Raw genomic sequence first — 15,184 nt, 5'->3', positions numbered from 1 at the left:
ATTTGGTGCGGTGGCGAATCTTTTTTGACCGCAGTTTCTTGTGGAGCCCGTAGTAGGCCCGACTTCCACAGATGATGCGTCTTCGTATTTCACGACTGACATTGTTATCAGCCGTTAGCAAGGATCCGAGGTAGACGAATTCCTCGACCACCTCGAAGGTATCCCCGTCTATCGTAAAACTGCTTCCCAGGCGGGCCTTGTCGCGCTCGGTTCCGCCCACAAGCATGTACTTTGTCTTTGAGGCATTCACCACCAGTCCAACTTTTGTTGCTTCACGTTTCAGGCGGGTGTACAGTTCTGCCATCTTTGCAAATGTTCGGCCGACAATGTCCATGTCATCCGCGAAACAAATAAATTGACTGGATCTGTTGAAAATCGTACCCCGGCTGTTACACCCGGCTCTTCGCATGACACCTTCTAGCGCAATGTTGAACAACAGGCACGAAAGTCCATCACATTGTCTTAGTCCCCGGCGCGATTCGAACGAGCTGGAGTGTTCGCCCGAAATCTTCACACAGTTTTGCACACCATCCACCGTTGCTTTGATCAGTCTGGTAAGCTTCGCAGGGAAGCTGTTCTCGTCCATAATTTTCCATAGCGACCGCCCGCGCTGCGTCCTTCTACTCCAGAATCTGTCTGCACTCTTCGTCGAACCAATCGTTCCGTCGACTTCGACCCACATACCCGACGTTTTTCTCCGCTGCGTCGTTAATGGCTGCTTTAACTGTATTCCAGCAGTCCTCAAGAGGTGCCCCATCACCCTCTTCCGGCAACGCTGCCTCGAGATACTGCGCGTATGCAGTGGCGACATCAGGTTGCTTCAGTTTCTCTAGGTCGTACCGCGGCGGTCGTCGGTACCGAACATTGTTGATGACGGATAGTTTTGGGCGCAGTTTAACCATCACCAGATAGTGGTCAGAGTCGATGTTAGCGCCACGATATGTCCTGACGTCGATAATGTCGGAGAAGTGCCGTCCATCAAACAGAACGTGGTCGATTTGTGATTCTGTATGCAGTGGTGATCTCCAGGTGTCCCGATACGGAAGGCTGTGTTGGAAGTAGGTGCTGCGAATGGCCAGACAATTAACAATTAAATTCGGGCTCGTGCTCGTTTAGCGCGCAAATCATAGATGTATTTGCGCGCGTAGCTGTCTATCGAGGCAGCGATGATGTGATGAATCCACAAAGCAATACTGTTTCCCTATCTGCGAGCGCTGCAGCTCGATGACGCAGTTCGTTAGTGCGAGCAGAAACATCCCGGCACATCAAAATGAATTTGAAAAAATCATTTTTATTTCGTCATTCTCGTCAGCTTTGGTTCATCTGCTGGCTGTCATACTTGTTGCACGGTCCGTTTGATCGATGATTGAATTGGGTACTTCCTTCTAGTGCTAATTTATGGATTCTACGATGATACTTTTGCATTTGGAATGGATGATGGTTCGGAATTGCTGGTTGGCGGGAGGGTCCTGTTATCGCAGTCGACAACTTGACCTGGCTTCACCAAGTTTCAATACGGAGTTCCCCGATACCAGCGGAACGGCCTATGGTCGAATCAGGAATGAAGCTGCCTGCTTCGGATGTCCACAATACCGGTGGACGGATTACCGCCTCGATTCGACCAGTAGGATAATGGTTGAAAGGCGATCGGATTGGATTGTTTGATATCTCACTGTGGTGACGATGTGGATGGATGATGATTGTTGGTTCGGATGTATATACTAACAACATGACCTGGCTTCACCCAGTTTCAGGTCGGATTCCCAGGTGCCAGCGAAACGGCTGATGGTCGAATCAACAGTGAAGCGGGTGCTTCGGAAACACATTACTGCTGGACGAGATACCGGATGATTCGACCAGCAGGCGAATGGATGTGTTATCGGATTGAACACGCCGGTTCGGATGGCTTTCAATCGGTGATACGCCACTGAGCTTGATGGTTCGGGGCCGCTTTTTACGACTAATCCTGGTCACGGCACCATGCTGGCCAGAGATTGGGCCCTACGTTGTGAGGAGATGGTTAGATTGACGACGACGAATAAACGACACTTTTTTACTTTTAAATTTAAATGTAATTTATTGCCACCGAGAGGCAGCGTGCCTACTCGGTGGGGAACGATATACACTATATAAAAAGTACGGACAAGATTTGCCTTTTATAGGCAACTAGCAGACCCTACGAACTTCGTTTCGCCTAAAATTGATTTATTTCTGACTAATTCTTGAGTTATGAAGAAATTGATGTTTCATTTATATGGGAGACCCCCTTCCCAAAGGGGGGAGGGGTCTCGAACCATCTTAAGAACCTTCCCCGGCCCAAAATACCTCAGTATACAAATTTTCACGCCAATCGGTTCAGTATTTTCGGAGTCTATAAGGTTCAGACAGACAGAATTTTTTATGTATATAGATAGAACAAATAAAACAGCACAGACAATTAACAATTAAATTCGGGCGCGCGCTCGTTTAGCGCGCAAACCATGGATGCAGCATTTGCGCGTGTAGCTGTCTATCGAAGCAGCGATGATGTGATGAATCCACAAAGCAATATTGTTTCCCTATCTGCGGGCGCTGCAGCTCGATGACGCCCCGTTCGTTGGTGCGAGCGCAAACAGTCTGTATTTCTTATGGAGAACGATACCACAACAATAGGACCTCATCACTACCGCAATAATAGGCTCAAAGGACGCGATTTTTTGAGGAAAAATGTTGATTTTCCATCATGTTGAAGGGAATTTCGTTGAACAAAAGGCGTTCTAGTAGTTAATTCGAAGGGTTTTAACGGATCCTATTTGATGTTGATGCTATTATATCCAGCATAGATTATTTTAACACTACCGCAACATTAGGACATACCACAACGATAGGACGTTTTACCCTATATAAATTTCTGATTCTATCAGTGGCCCTTTATGGACATGAAGCATGGCCGTTGAATGAGGCGGACCGGAGAGTTTTCGGGGTTTTTGAGCGAGTGCCACGTACAATACTCGGATGGAAACTAGAAAATTGTGTGGTTCGGAGGCATGAATCATGAGCTGTATACAAAGCAGAAAATATTGTGAATCGTATAAAATACGCAGACTTCAGTGGGCTGGTCTCTTAGTGCGAATGTCGGAAGAAAGAATAGCGAAAACAATATTCAACAGTAAATCGGATAGAGGCCGGCAACTTGTTTTAACTTTACTGACTTTTGACTGTGTTTTGACTTGAATTTGTATTTCCGGGGACAACTGACCCCAACGGACTCTGTAATAATTCTGGAACTGTAATGAGGATTGCGACAAATCAAATATAAATAAAAAATTGGGATCGATGAAATCGGTCAAGAAATGAGGTTTTTACAGCAGTTTTAATTTTTGATAGCCCTTAAAAACAGGCGTCAGGGAAGGAAAGGTTAAAAATGAGAACTTTTTACAATTAGAAAATCATAAAAGTTTTGTAGTTTAGCATTAACTTTTACCGAATATCGTCGTATAGCTACTAAGTCCTACGTCACCTTTGCGTACAACCGGTACAACCCGATTGGACTGCAGGAGATCCAAAGCCTCGACCTCAGCAGTAAGGATGTCTTCAGCGGTAGTTTTTCTTCTTCTTCTTATTGGCATTACATCCCCACACTGGGACAGAGCCGCCTCGCAGCTTAGTGTTCATTAAGTACTTCCACAGTTATTAACTGCGAGGTTTCTAAGCCTGTTTACCATTTTTGCATTCGTATATCATGAGGCTAACACGATGATACAGCCATCCTCAGCAAGGTATTGGTTTGGTCGCGCGTCTTACCGCACGGCTAAGGAGGGAGCAGTAGTTAAACATCATTAATTTTAGCTCATAAAACATGTTTTTTAAATAAGATGCAAACTTTTTTTTTTTTCGCCGAGATCTCAGCATTGTTTATTTATTTTCTTGAAGTGGGCACCGCCAAGTTTCAGCAATTATTTTGTTCCGATAAGGTACACTGGGGGAAGTGGAAAAGGAAAAATCGATAGTGCATGTTTGAATTAGTGTAAAACCAGTTTAAATGATCTAAATGCGTTCAATCAAAATGGGCTATCAAAAACAGTCAATTTTGCACCAACTGTGCGGTAATTCATACCATTTTGGTCGCTTGAAATTTATGGAAATAGATTTTAAAATTAGGAGTTGTTTTTCCACTTACCCTAGTGCGATGGGGTAAGTGGAAAACCCATGTTACCTTGACCTTCAATAGTGATGAGTAGTTACATATAACTAAAATCAACACGATAATTGCTCTGAGTATCTTTTGTGGAATAATTTCATTACCTTAACGCAATAGATTCTCAAGGAATTCTCGTAATAGCTAGGGGAGGGCTGGTTTTGCCTTCTCGGACACTAAGTGTACATAAAATCTATATGTTCTCAAAAAAGATGAACTTTTTAAAGGAAAAATGGGACTTACAGGGTTATAAACCAATTAACTCAGTTTAACGTGAGATGATGTCTGTATGTGCGTATTTGTATGTATGTGTGTGCGCAAAACACGTACAAAATTATCAGCTATTCTTAAGCACTTATCCTTAACCAATTTGTTCGCAAAAAAAATGCATTCAACGGCGAAACTTGTCATGAATAAAAATTAATGTGAATTATAGAATATATTTACCTATCAGTGCTATTTTTAACTTTCTTATACATTTTTTTCATATGTAAAATATGTGAAAGGCATCAATACCGATAGGTGGATTAATCAGGCATTTTCTCATTTATATTAGTCCAATCACCACTGGAATCACAATGATAACAAAGAAGGAACATATTAAGATTCACAGCTATCGAAATAAACCCTGGAGGGAAGAAAAAAATTTGAAATTTAAACATTATCCACTTCCCCCGCAGTGTTTGATACCTGGGGTAAGTGTAAAATCTTTGAATTAAGGTACACCGGGGCAAGTGGGACCTAAAAAAACGCTAGTTCAGCGAAATTGTTAACGCATACTTAGAAAACAGGGTATTTCAGAACATTAACCAGGGATACATCATTATATGCTTCCGTTGTTGAAGTGTAGACGTGTTGGAAGCCATTTATTAAATTACAAAAAATATTGGTAGTGAAAGAAATAAATTCACCTGTAGGACCCACTTACCCCTTCAAACGGGGCAAGTGGGACCTATTCTGCTTTATACTATCAAATGAAACTAATTAAAGGAATTTATAATGTTAATATTATTTCTGAGGCGTAGTATTTTCAGATCATGGATAGAGGTTGGTTGCTTGTCGAACTTGTGTTTTAGCAACAAGAAAGGGATTATAATGTTATAATGAAAACAAGACAACAGTCGACTCACTGTTCAATTGTCTCTTGTCTTGCTTTCTATTAGCTTACTTTTGTACCAAATGTTTAAAGTGGAAAGGATAAGTAAATCTTTATTCACCATTCGAATTAATATTTCCCTGTTTAGAACACGAATTATTACATAAATCAAGATACTTCAAAGAAAAGTTTTCATTCAGGCAATGCGCAGTGTTCTAAATTTGTAATAGAACGAAATTGCCAATTTATATGTTAAGCACTTTGTGTATCTGAAAATCTGTAAATCTGATGCAAAGTTTAAAAATAACAAAACACGAAACAAAACCTGCTGACCTATTGCAGAATAAATTATGTTATTTGCACTGTAAACGGAAATATATCGTATAGTTATAACCATTGCTCTTTTTCATTCGGGAGATAATTTTAAGAATGTAAAATAAACATCTGTTAATGAACTGTAAAATACTTTTAACAACGAAACCAATGATATCAAACCACATCTGATTCAGATCCATATAATATATGAATGCCGAAGATTTTCACTAGACAAATATCTAAAAGCAGTTAAAATTGTTCTATCGAAAATGTTGTTCAAATATGTCCCACTTGCCCCATGTATGTTAAAACTTAAAGTCAAGTGAAAACTGCAAGTTTTGGCTTTAATTAAAATTTTTAAATCATTTTTGATGTCACACAATTATTAATTTGCTCAACCTATTCGCTTTCCACATCAATGAAATATTTAGGAACGACTATTCTGTTGGAGATCCATTGAATCAAAATAAAAGTAATAGCTTTTCTCGGGAGTTTTAAGTCATGATCAAACAATAGCATTAGCATGGTGCCTCAAATGGTTTTAATTCCAAATATTTTTGTGTCGGGTGCATTCGTTGATAGTCCTGCTTCATCTTTCTAGAACATTGTTACCATTAAAAACGTTCATCGATTCATCGCCAGCCATAGTACCCACTTACTCCGTATTTTCACTTGCCCCGGGTACCTTATTTGCTTTCTTGGTACAAACCACTACCAAATGAATGGGATTAGTTTAATTGTATTATAATGGTCACCTGTGATATAAATTCACTTGAAAAAGGGACAATTGAAGCAAATGAGGATTGATTTTATGAATGCAAAAATCAACTTTTCGCGAAACCTAAAATTACAGTTCAAGCGTTAACCGTGTTAGTGTATGTATTATACAAATTTCAACATAGTATTAGTGTGAGCATCAAAGTATATTCTGGCATAATGTTATGATGTGGTAAAAACTGTAAAGTATGTACAATTCCAATTTTTCGAGTCGATTTTTACACTTACCCCCTTTTTCCACTTCCCCCAGTGTACCTTATCTCAGTGGAAGTGACGTTTCGGTTGCTGAGATACAGTCAATATTTTGCTGAAAATCAGTAATAAGCGTAATTTTCTGCCGAAGTTCAGTATTGAAATTTACTGAGCTACAGCTGTGCCCGATTTTGCCGAGCTCAAAAAAGACAAACTTAGTATGTATGTTTGTGGTAGAAGACGCAGTTATAATAAATTTAAGGATTATGGGCAAAAGATCGAAGAGGCAAGTGGTCGAAAAGGACAAAACATTTCTTATTCCTTCTTTATCTTTCATCCTTCTTTTTCCTTCTTCCTCTTCTTTCTTCCTTCTTCTTTCTTCTTTTACCTTTAGTCCTCTCAGACCTTTTGTTCTTTTCGACCATTTCTATCTATCGACCTTCTGTTTCTTTCGACGTTTCGTCTCTTCGACCATAAACCAGGAGTAGGGGAAAATAGACGTCTGTAATGACAACAAATATTATTATCTCTGAACTGAGCTAAATTTGTCGCTTCTAACAACAGAACGACAATTCAATAAACATGTAAATGCATGACACCGTACATAGTTGACAGGTAGCCACAGCAGAACAATTTAGGTAATTTGATTCAATTCCCTAAATTTCACAGGTTTCCTGTGTCGCATCAAACGTATGTTTATGATGTGCCATCGTGACATAATAAATGCCGTTCAAGCGAGAAGCGAGACATTTAGTTCGCATTATGGTCTGAATAGAAGCCACATTCTCCTCCACAAACATAAATATTTCCTACACACGGTGATGTGGGAATAATCGCACGATCATCACTGCTAGCACCCATCATCATCTTCAACAACCGTGAGTTTCGGAGATCGCATTTCGTGAAAAGCTATACAGTCTACAGAATTAGAACGACACAGACCGCGATCAGTAGCGCCAGCGTTAGGATATGAGAATTTGGGTGGAAATTCATCGGAGAGCACCCACCAAATGCTAGGAGCACGGATGGGATTTTCACGCCAGTCTGTGTCATTTCAGTTCGGGTTCTAGACTCGATCGTGGAACACATGCGTTGGATTGCTTCAGTTTTTAAAGATCGTCGGTGCGAGTTGTCTGTCGTCGTTGTCGTCGTCGTCGCAATCACTGTTATCAACTCGATCGATGTACCTCTAGTGTTGTTATTTTAAAATACGCTTCGTGAGTCTAGTGAGTTATGATATTTGCGGTGATTTTAGCTAGTGATTACAGGCTGTTTCGTCTCTTGTTAAAAGAATTTATGAATGGGGTCATTGATGGGTTGAGTGACGTTCGCAAAAAGCAGTGTAAATCGTGAACAGTGGCTGTCCACATACGAAAATAAACATTCGCAAAAACAAATATGATTCATGATGTGAAATAAGAAAAATAAATGCTTGTTACTAAAAAACGAAAAAAAAAATTGGCCATGCTTTCTGTGTAGATTTATTAGATTTATTTTCTCAAACTCAGATGTGCAATTGCATAATATAATTAGAGGCGAATTTTGTCAAACCAAAAATATAAAAGTATTGATCCAGACCCACTGCATTCTAAAAAATATATTGTATTTTACCACATACACCCAGGTTTTCTTTTACGAGGGGGATACGTACCTCGTAAAAAAAACGGTGTAAAAAAACTGCTCTAATTCGAAAATCCGTGTTAAAAATCGTGTTAATTCGAAAATCCGTGTAAAAAAAACCTCGCAAAAAAAAACGTGTAAAAAAACCTGGATGTATTACTATAAAAAACGGAAATGATTCGGCATGGTATGTGGCGAATAGAACTTCAACGACATTCTTTCATCGATGCGCCGCTGCCCAAAATCTGGCAGGCCACTGATCTATAATTTATGATACCGATTCAATTTTGTCGCGAGTCTACTTTGCTCTTACAATTGTATGCATCCCAGTTGCATGATGTACATAATAATTAACATTTATATAATTTTCATTTACACACATTATTTACATGAGAACTTGTAAAAGCTACAGTTACAGCAGAATTTTGAATTGCAAGGGCATATTGATTTTGAATTTGAATTAGAAAAATGCATTTTTCAATGTTTCGGATTCAAATGCTTAAAAACATAAACAAAGCTATTGATTTGGTACAAGCCGTTTGGTACAAGTCATTTTTTCATGAATTATTCCATTTTCTATCCGAGTAAATTTTATAAATGATGGTTGTTGAAAAACAAAATTGATGAAATAGCATAGAATATATTCCTTACAACCAGAAATTTGGACACAATGAAACGCGTTGATTGGAGAAAGTTCTTTGCCTAGCAGGAAAAACGACTTCTGATGAGTTCTATTAAAAATGTTCTGAAGCAAACTTATTACCTTTACGTACACTTTAGTACGAGAAAAGCAAAACAAATTTAGTTCTCTCCACAACTCTCTCACAACTCCATTGTTTCAGCAACTTCTGGATGTCAGCTCATTTACTTCAATTTAAGCTTTGCCATTTAAACTTATTCTGATGGGCGATGCGCAATACAAAATCCTTGCTGGAGTTAAGTAAGTTAAGTAGAAAAAGGGGTTCACTGTAAATGTATATGATTATGCCAACTCACTGTAATCACAAAATCTCATTACATATTTGTTTCACTAAAATACCACGCAACGATGCTAAAGTTGATGTTTTGTAAACTTCATTAGCGATAAACAAGAAAATCTATATTGCATTGTGTGTTTCTTTTTCGAAGCCATAAACTAGTTTCATTCGACCGCTTTAGTTGACTCAACCATACAATAAAGTTGTAGTTCACTGGTCATCATTCCTGAACAATCTGATTTATAGAAGAAACAAACCAAGCTCTAGTTAACATCAGTAATGGTTTCGGGGTGATGCCCTTTTGTTACACCTTGGTGTACAAATAAGGCAATAGAGGTAAAAAATATTAACTTGAATATCATGTATTACGCGCTAGGTCCAGTCTCATCAAACATAATAAAAAGAGCAAAACCATGAACCTTTCGCAGATTATTTTCCGCCCGTACGAACATCTGCATCGAAAATAGAACAACGCTTTTGATCCGGCGGCTCGGTCTGGTGTCACCGCAGTCGCGTCGAGGAAATCGCGTGCTAAATGTTCGCTTGAAGACTCGCTGAAAACATTTTTCACTCACTTTAATACACTCTGCTGGATGCTGATCAGATTGACCCAGCTTCTCAAGAGGCAATTATTTTCTACACATTTTTTCCCCAAACTATGCCTCTCGATGCCGAAAATGTTTTTAAGAGCGGCATTTGAGTTCTTGTTTTGTATATGGAGTCAGAATGACTATTTTCTTCCATTTACTTCCACTAATTAATTTTTATGTATCAAACAGATACGCATTTCGTTTTCTACTTGAAAACTTCTTCAGTGTTTTGTTAGTCGATAACAACGTTACGTTACGTATATATAAAGGATCTTCCATAAAGGTTATTTTGCATCCCTCCATGGTATTGAAGGGCCAAGGTTCGGAATAAGAGTCAGTCAACATTTGGTTTAAAAATGGTTAGTTCACAAATTTGATAGATGCATCTGAAAAGCACCGGTTAGTGCTGTGATTTATGCGTTTTCCTCTATGTATAATGCAACCAACTCACCAAAGGCAAACCGAGCGTTAGGGTGCCCCAAAATAAAAAAAAAGACATAACATAATGAAAATAATTTTATTTTAAACGGAAGAAATCATGTGATATTGTTAGTCTTTGCTTATCTTAACCCTTTATAAGGCAGTGGCAACTATATTGCCACCAACAAATTATATGTGTTTCTGTTTATTAACAAGAGTTGTTAATAATGTTTCACCTATAATGCGTTTTCCGACTAGGACTCTTAACTAAAAAATGTGACGTGCCTTGATTTGACTGGTTAAAAATCGTATTAATTTTTGTTGTTGCCTGTTTCCCCGCTTGCAAGGCAGTGGCAACTATATTGCCACCAATGTTATCCCGCTTGCCGAGCAGTGGCAACTATATTGTTACCAATTTTTCAATGTTTCTGAACTGTTTAATGTATAACAAACATACATTTGAGTTTAATACCATGTCAACATTGTGTCCTATTGTTGTTTTTGTTAATTTATTGTTTAGATTCGTCTGCCTTATAAAGGGTTAAGGCTTGTTTTTGGAACACACTAACAGATCAGTTTTTAAAATCGTCTACTGTTATCAGCCCCCTTCAAATTTTGTGACTAATTTTTTTTATTTGAGGGGGGATTTCAAAATATTACTGGAAAAATAATAAAATTTTGAACTTTCAAGGACATTGAAGAGTTTTTCGATTTTATTAATTTATGCCATTATTTTTTATTACCCCTTCATTATCGAAAGGTCAGCGGGACAAAAGAAGAACTTAATTTGTTCCGACCTAATGTGGTGCGAAAAATCTTGCGAAGCTAATAGCTCTTCACGTTATTTCTTATTTACGAAGTTTCGCGTTTTATTTCATGTTTTCGCTACGTGTTACTCCTAATGTGTTATCATTACACCCGATTCTTTTTTTTTACACGGGGGATGTGTTCCGTGTAAAAAAAGTTTTCAGTTCAAATTTTGAAAATCTATGTAAAAAAAAGTTTTTTGATTTCTCGACGAATTATGCAAAATGGAGCAACTTTGCAAAAAAAATTGTATGACATTTTTTTTACAAGGCCGTGAAAAAAAAATCCGTGTAAAAACAGAATCGGGTGTAATTTACTGCGTCAAAATTACAATAGTCAACAATTGAAAACATTTGTTCTTAAAATATGAGCTGTCGACACCGCTTGAGTTTAGTTAGCAACATCACTTCAATATACAAGTGATCCCACAGAGATAATTATAGGGTTACTGCTTCTTGAACTTGTACAAATATAACAATCTAACACAATTAATCGTACCGCTTTGTTTCTCATTTTTGTGATTTTTTCAGAGTAAGCATTCATGCAACAAAAAAGTGACTCGGCTTAAGCCAACATTGTTTCATATTCGTTATGTCCATCTTTTTACGAAAAAACATGTTATGATACGGCTGAAAAACTTTGAGATCAGCATCAATTTTTTCCGATAAATCGTTTTATTACAAACTCTGATTTGTATTATTTTGCGAATGTTTATTTCTGTCTATAAATCATTGTTGCGCGAGACGAAGTTGTTGCTTGAGCCATTATTAGATATATTTTATATTTTTGAATTACACACTCACTCGCTCATGTATACTGAGCAGCCCTAGCAGTACATAAGGCCAACGTAAGAGATCTTCATCCTGGGCATCATCGATGCGAGCTGATCAGCTTTCGAGATCCAATTGTGAGGTCATTAGGCCCGTATCATAAAACGTGGACATCGGTTGATAAATACTTGCAGTTTCTGCATAATCTCTGCTGATACACATCAAGTCTCACTGACGTATAACATCACAGATTTTACGTTTGAATTGAATATTCGAAATTTGGTGCGTTGACTAATCTTTTTGGAACTCCATACATTTCTGAAACTCGCAAAAGCTAGCCTTCTTGATCTATGCACCTATGTCGATCTTAGTTTCACTGTCCGACGCTAATTGGCTGTCAAGATATTGAAATTTCGACCTTCTCCACTGCTTGCCCGGGTTCCGTAACGTTGGAGCGTTCGGCCTGGTCGTTCAGCTTACTCTGCATATCAGAGCGCCGTTGTGCTAGTAGAGCAATATCATCAGCCAAATCGAAGTCGTTTAGATGCTCCATAGTAATAGGCTACCGCACCCACCATGATCTCGTCGATTACGGTGAGAAACAGTAGCGGAGATAAAATACATCCTTGCCTCACTCCAGCGACCAGGCTCCGTTATGCAGGACTCGTACTGCGCTTCGATGAGGCCGACTATTTAATCCGGAACTCCTTAAGGGCGTTTAAGGGCGCCCCACAGATGTTCGTGGTTTAGACCATCGAATGCTTCTCCATAGTCAATGAATACCAGGTAGATGGACTCTTGGAATTTGTTGACTTTCTACAGAATGATTCGGAGCGTGACTATATGGTCCAGACGTCGAACAGTCGTATCTATTTTCTCTTGTATCCGATTTAGGATAACTTTGCACAGAACTTTGAGAACAATCCATAAAAGACTGGGCCAGGAAACAAAAAGTTGTCGAATTCCACGGGGCACCCCCCAGGATTGTATCTTTTGATGAGAAAATTAATCTCTCAAATTTTCAGCTCAATCTGGCGCATTTGATTTGAAGTTTGTATGGGAATTTCAGTCAAAATATTTAGGAAAAAACACCTCCGTCATTCATTCGATCTGGAAATTTGTTCTGATTGCTCAATTGAGCTCAGAATTGCAAAAAGGGCAGCTGGTATGTTACATAACAATTTTACAGAACATTGTACGATGATTAAATGAACTTTTATATTGTTTTCGGCTGCTGCGATTCGATCAATAAATCCAAAATTACACCATCCAGCTCCTAATAAATCAGCCAAATACTAAGCTGGGCCTGTCTAATGCACAGTAGCATGATGCTTCGCCAATTGTCGCATACAGCCAGATTCCCCTTTTTTGGACCTTCATTAAGACGCGCTGCATCCAGTCAGTCGGAAAAGTTGCGACTTCCCAGATATTGCAGAATAGTTGATGCAACATTTACACATATAGCATGGGGTCAGCTTTGAGCATCTCTGCTGCAATGCGATCGACCCCGTGAGTTTTGTTGGATTTCATGCTTCGGATGGCTGCTTCAATCTCCTGCAATGATGGAGCTTCTGAGTTGACGCGGGTTATGCGTCGCTCGCTTGGAGGCTCATACCGAGATGTTAATGGTTAGTCGGGCGTACTTGAAGAAATTGTTCGAAATGCTCGAACCAACGTTTCAGCTAATCAGTTGGGTCGGTTAGTAACTGACCTGTCATGTCTTTCACCGGCATCCTCGGGTTCATCCTTGCTCCACTCAGGTGTTGTGAGATATCGTAGAGGAGGGTGAATCACCGGTCCCTTGTATTTATTAAATCGCAATAATTATAGTGTACAGTAGGGTAAAACGACCTATTATGGAGTCAGACCGCATCGTGCTTTCGTGCTGTGCGGTTCTTTCTCTCTTTGCGGAAGGAAGTTTTTAATACTACCCGAAGCTATTTTAATTTCAACAGTGCTTCTCAGCGCTATTTGTACCCACTGATCCCGTTACGATCTTTGCAAGGACCCGTGCCTTCGTTTTACGTTGGACCCGTTTGCGGAAGTAAAATTCCGACAAGCGGTGGTAATCCTGCAGGGACACCGTTCTGGGAAAAAACCTCTTAGAAGGTCACGTCTCCACGCTCAGCCATGAGCATTAATAAAAACAAGAGGAAGGGGGAGTCTCTGAATTCTCCACTTCCTTCAAAGAAACAAGGTTTCAAGACCGTCCTACCAAAGCGCGGAAAAAATAGAAGGAAGCTGGAGAATTCAGATATTCCTTCTAACTCTAATGTCGGAAATAATTTTTCTCCTATCGAACTGAGCAATCAGTTCGATTTGATTAATGATGATATTGAACAAATCGAACCTACCTCTAGCCCAGGTGATTCGATTCATGCGAAAAAGCAAAGGATTCCGCCGATTGTGGTATCTGTTGCCGAGTTTTCTGGCTTTCGGAACGAGATTTTGAGTAACCTTCAGGGGATCAAGGTTTCATTCCAGATTGCTAGGAAGGGTGACTGCCGCGTTTTGCCGGGATCCTTTGACGATCGCATACGTCTTCTTCAGTATTTAACTGAGAAGCGCCATAAATTCTTCACATACGACGACAAAACTGAGCGATTGTTCAAAGTCGTCTTGAAAGGTCTCCCCAGTGATGACAAATCACTGGATGAGATTAAAATTGAAATTTCTCAATTACTTGGATTTTCACCAGTCCAAGTAATTAAGATGAAAAAGAAATCCCATTCTGGTACTTCCCAGAAGGGCATTTCTCAAGAATTTTATTTAGTTCATTTTAACAAAAGTGAACTAAATAATATGAAAAGTTTGGAAAAGGCCTGTATTATGTCTCATGTACGTGTTACATGGGAACATTTCCGCAGGCCTGGGGGAAATTTCCAAAACCCCACCCAGTGCCGTAAGTGCCAAAAGTGGGGTCATGGAACCAAACATTGTCACATGGATGCTAAATGCATGATTTGTGGTGGAACCTCTCACGCCAAGGACGCATGTCCTGTGAGAGAAGATTCCAATAAATTTAAATGTGCAAATTGTGGGGCAATCATAAATCCAATTTCTGGGAATGCCCTTCACGCAAAAAGTTTTGAATTCCCGTGCAAAATTGATGACGGGAAATTCCAATCGGATCCCAGATTCGACGGGTAGAAATTTTTCAAACGCTCAAATTTCGAAACCGGTTACCGGTCGAGCAATTCATACCCACCACAATTCACAAACAAATTTTGCCGCTCGTCAACGGGTAGCAAGCACTTCAGTAAATTCCAATTTTTCGAATGTACCTACGTATGCAAACATCGCTGCTGGTAGACAAAATTTCTCTTCTCAAAATGAGATTTATACCCATGTCCCAACGGAAAATAATGGTCATGTTGCCGATTCAGGTAGCATTACTACTTTCGATTTTTATTTTTAACTGAACAATTGCATCACATGATTGA

General features: G+C 39.3%; 1 protein-coding gene across 2 annotated transcripts in view; it reads left to right on the top strand.

Annotated features, from left to right (window-relative positions):
- The window catches only part of LOC134220672 (tight junction protein ZO-1), a 192,624-nt gene that overhangs the window by 23,118 nt on the left and 154,322 nt on the right, over positions 1–15,184 (top strand). Inside the window, exon 1 of one of the 2 annotated variants that reach the window (XM_062699774.1) lies at positions 7,646–7,783. The exons of the other annotated variant lie outside the window; for it this stretch is intronic. The gene's annotated coding sequence lies outside the window, so the exon portion shown is untranslated. Of the gene's footprint in view, positions 1–7,645; positions 7,784–15,184 lie in introns of those variants that run through there. 2 annotated transcript variants of the gene reach the window in all.

The sequence above is a fragment of the Armigeres subalbatus genome, chromosome 3 (assembly GCF_024139115.2).
Source record: "Armigeres subalbatus isolate Guangzhou_Male chromosome 3, GZ_Asu_2, whole genome shotgun sequence".
Classification (NCBI taxonomy): Eukaryota; Metazoa; Arthropoda; class Insecta; order Diptera; family Culicidae; genus Armigeres; species Armigeres subalbatus.
This window is presented reverse-complemented; position numbering and strand designations above follow the sequence as displayed.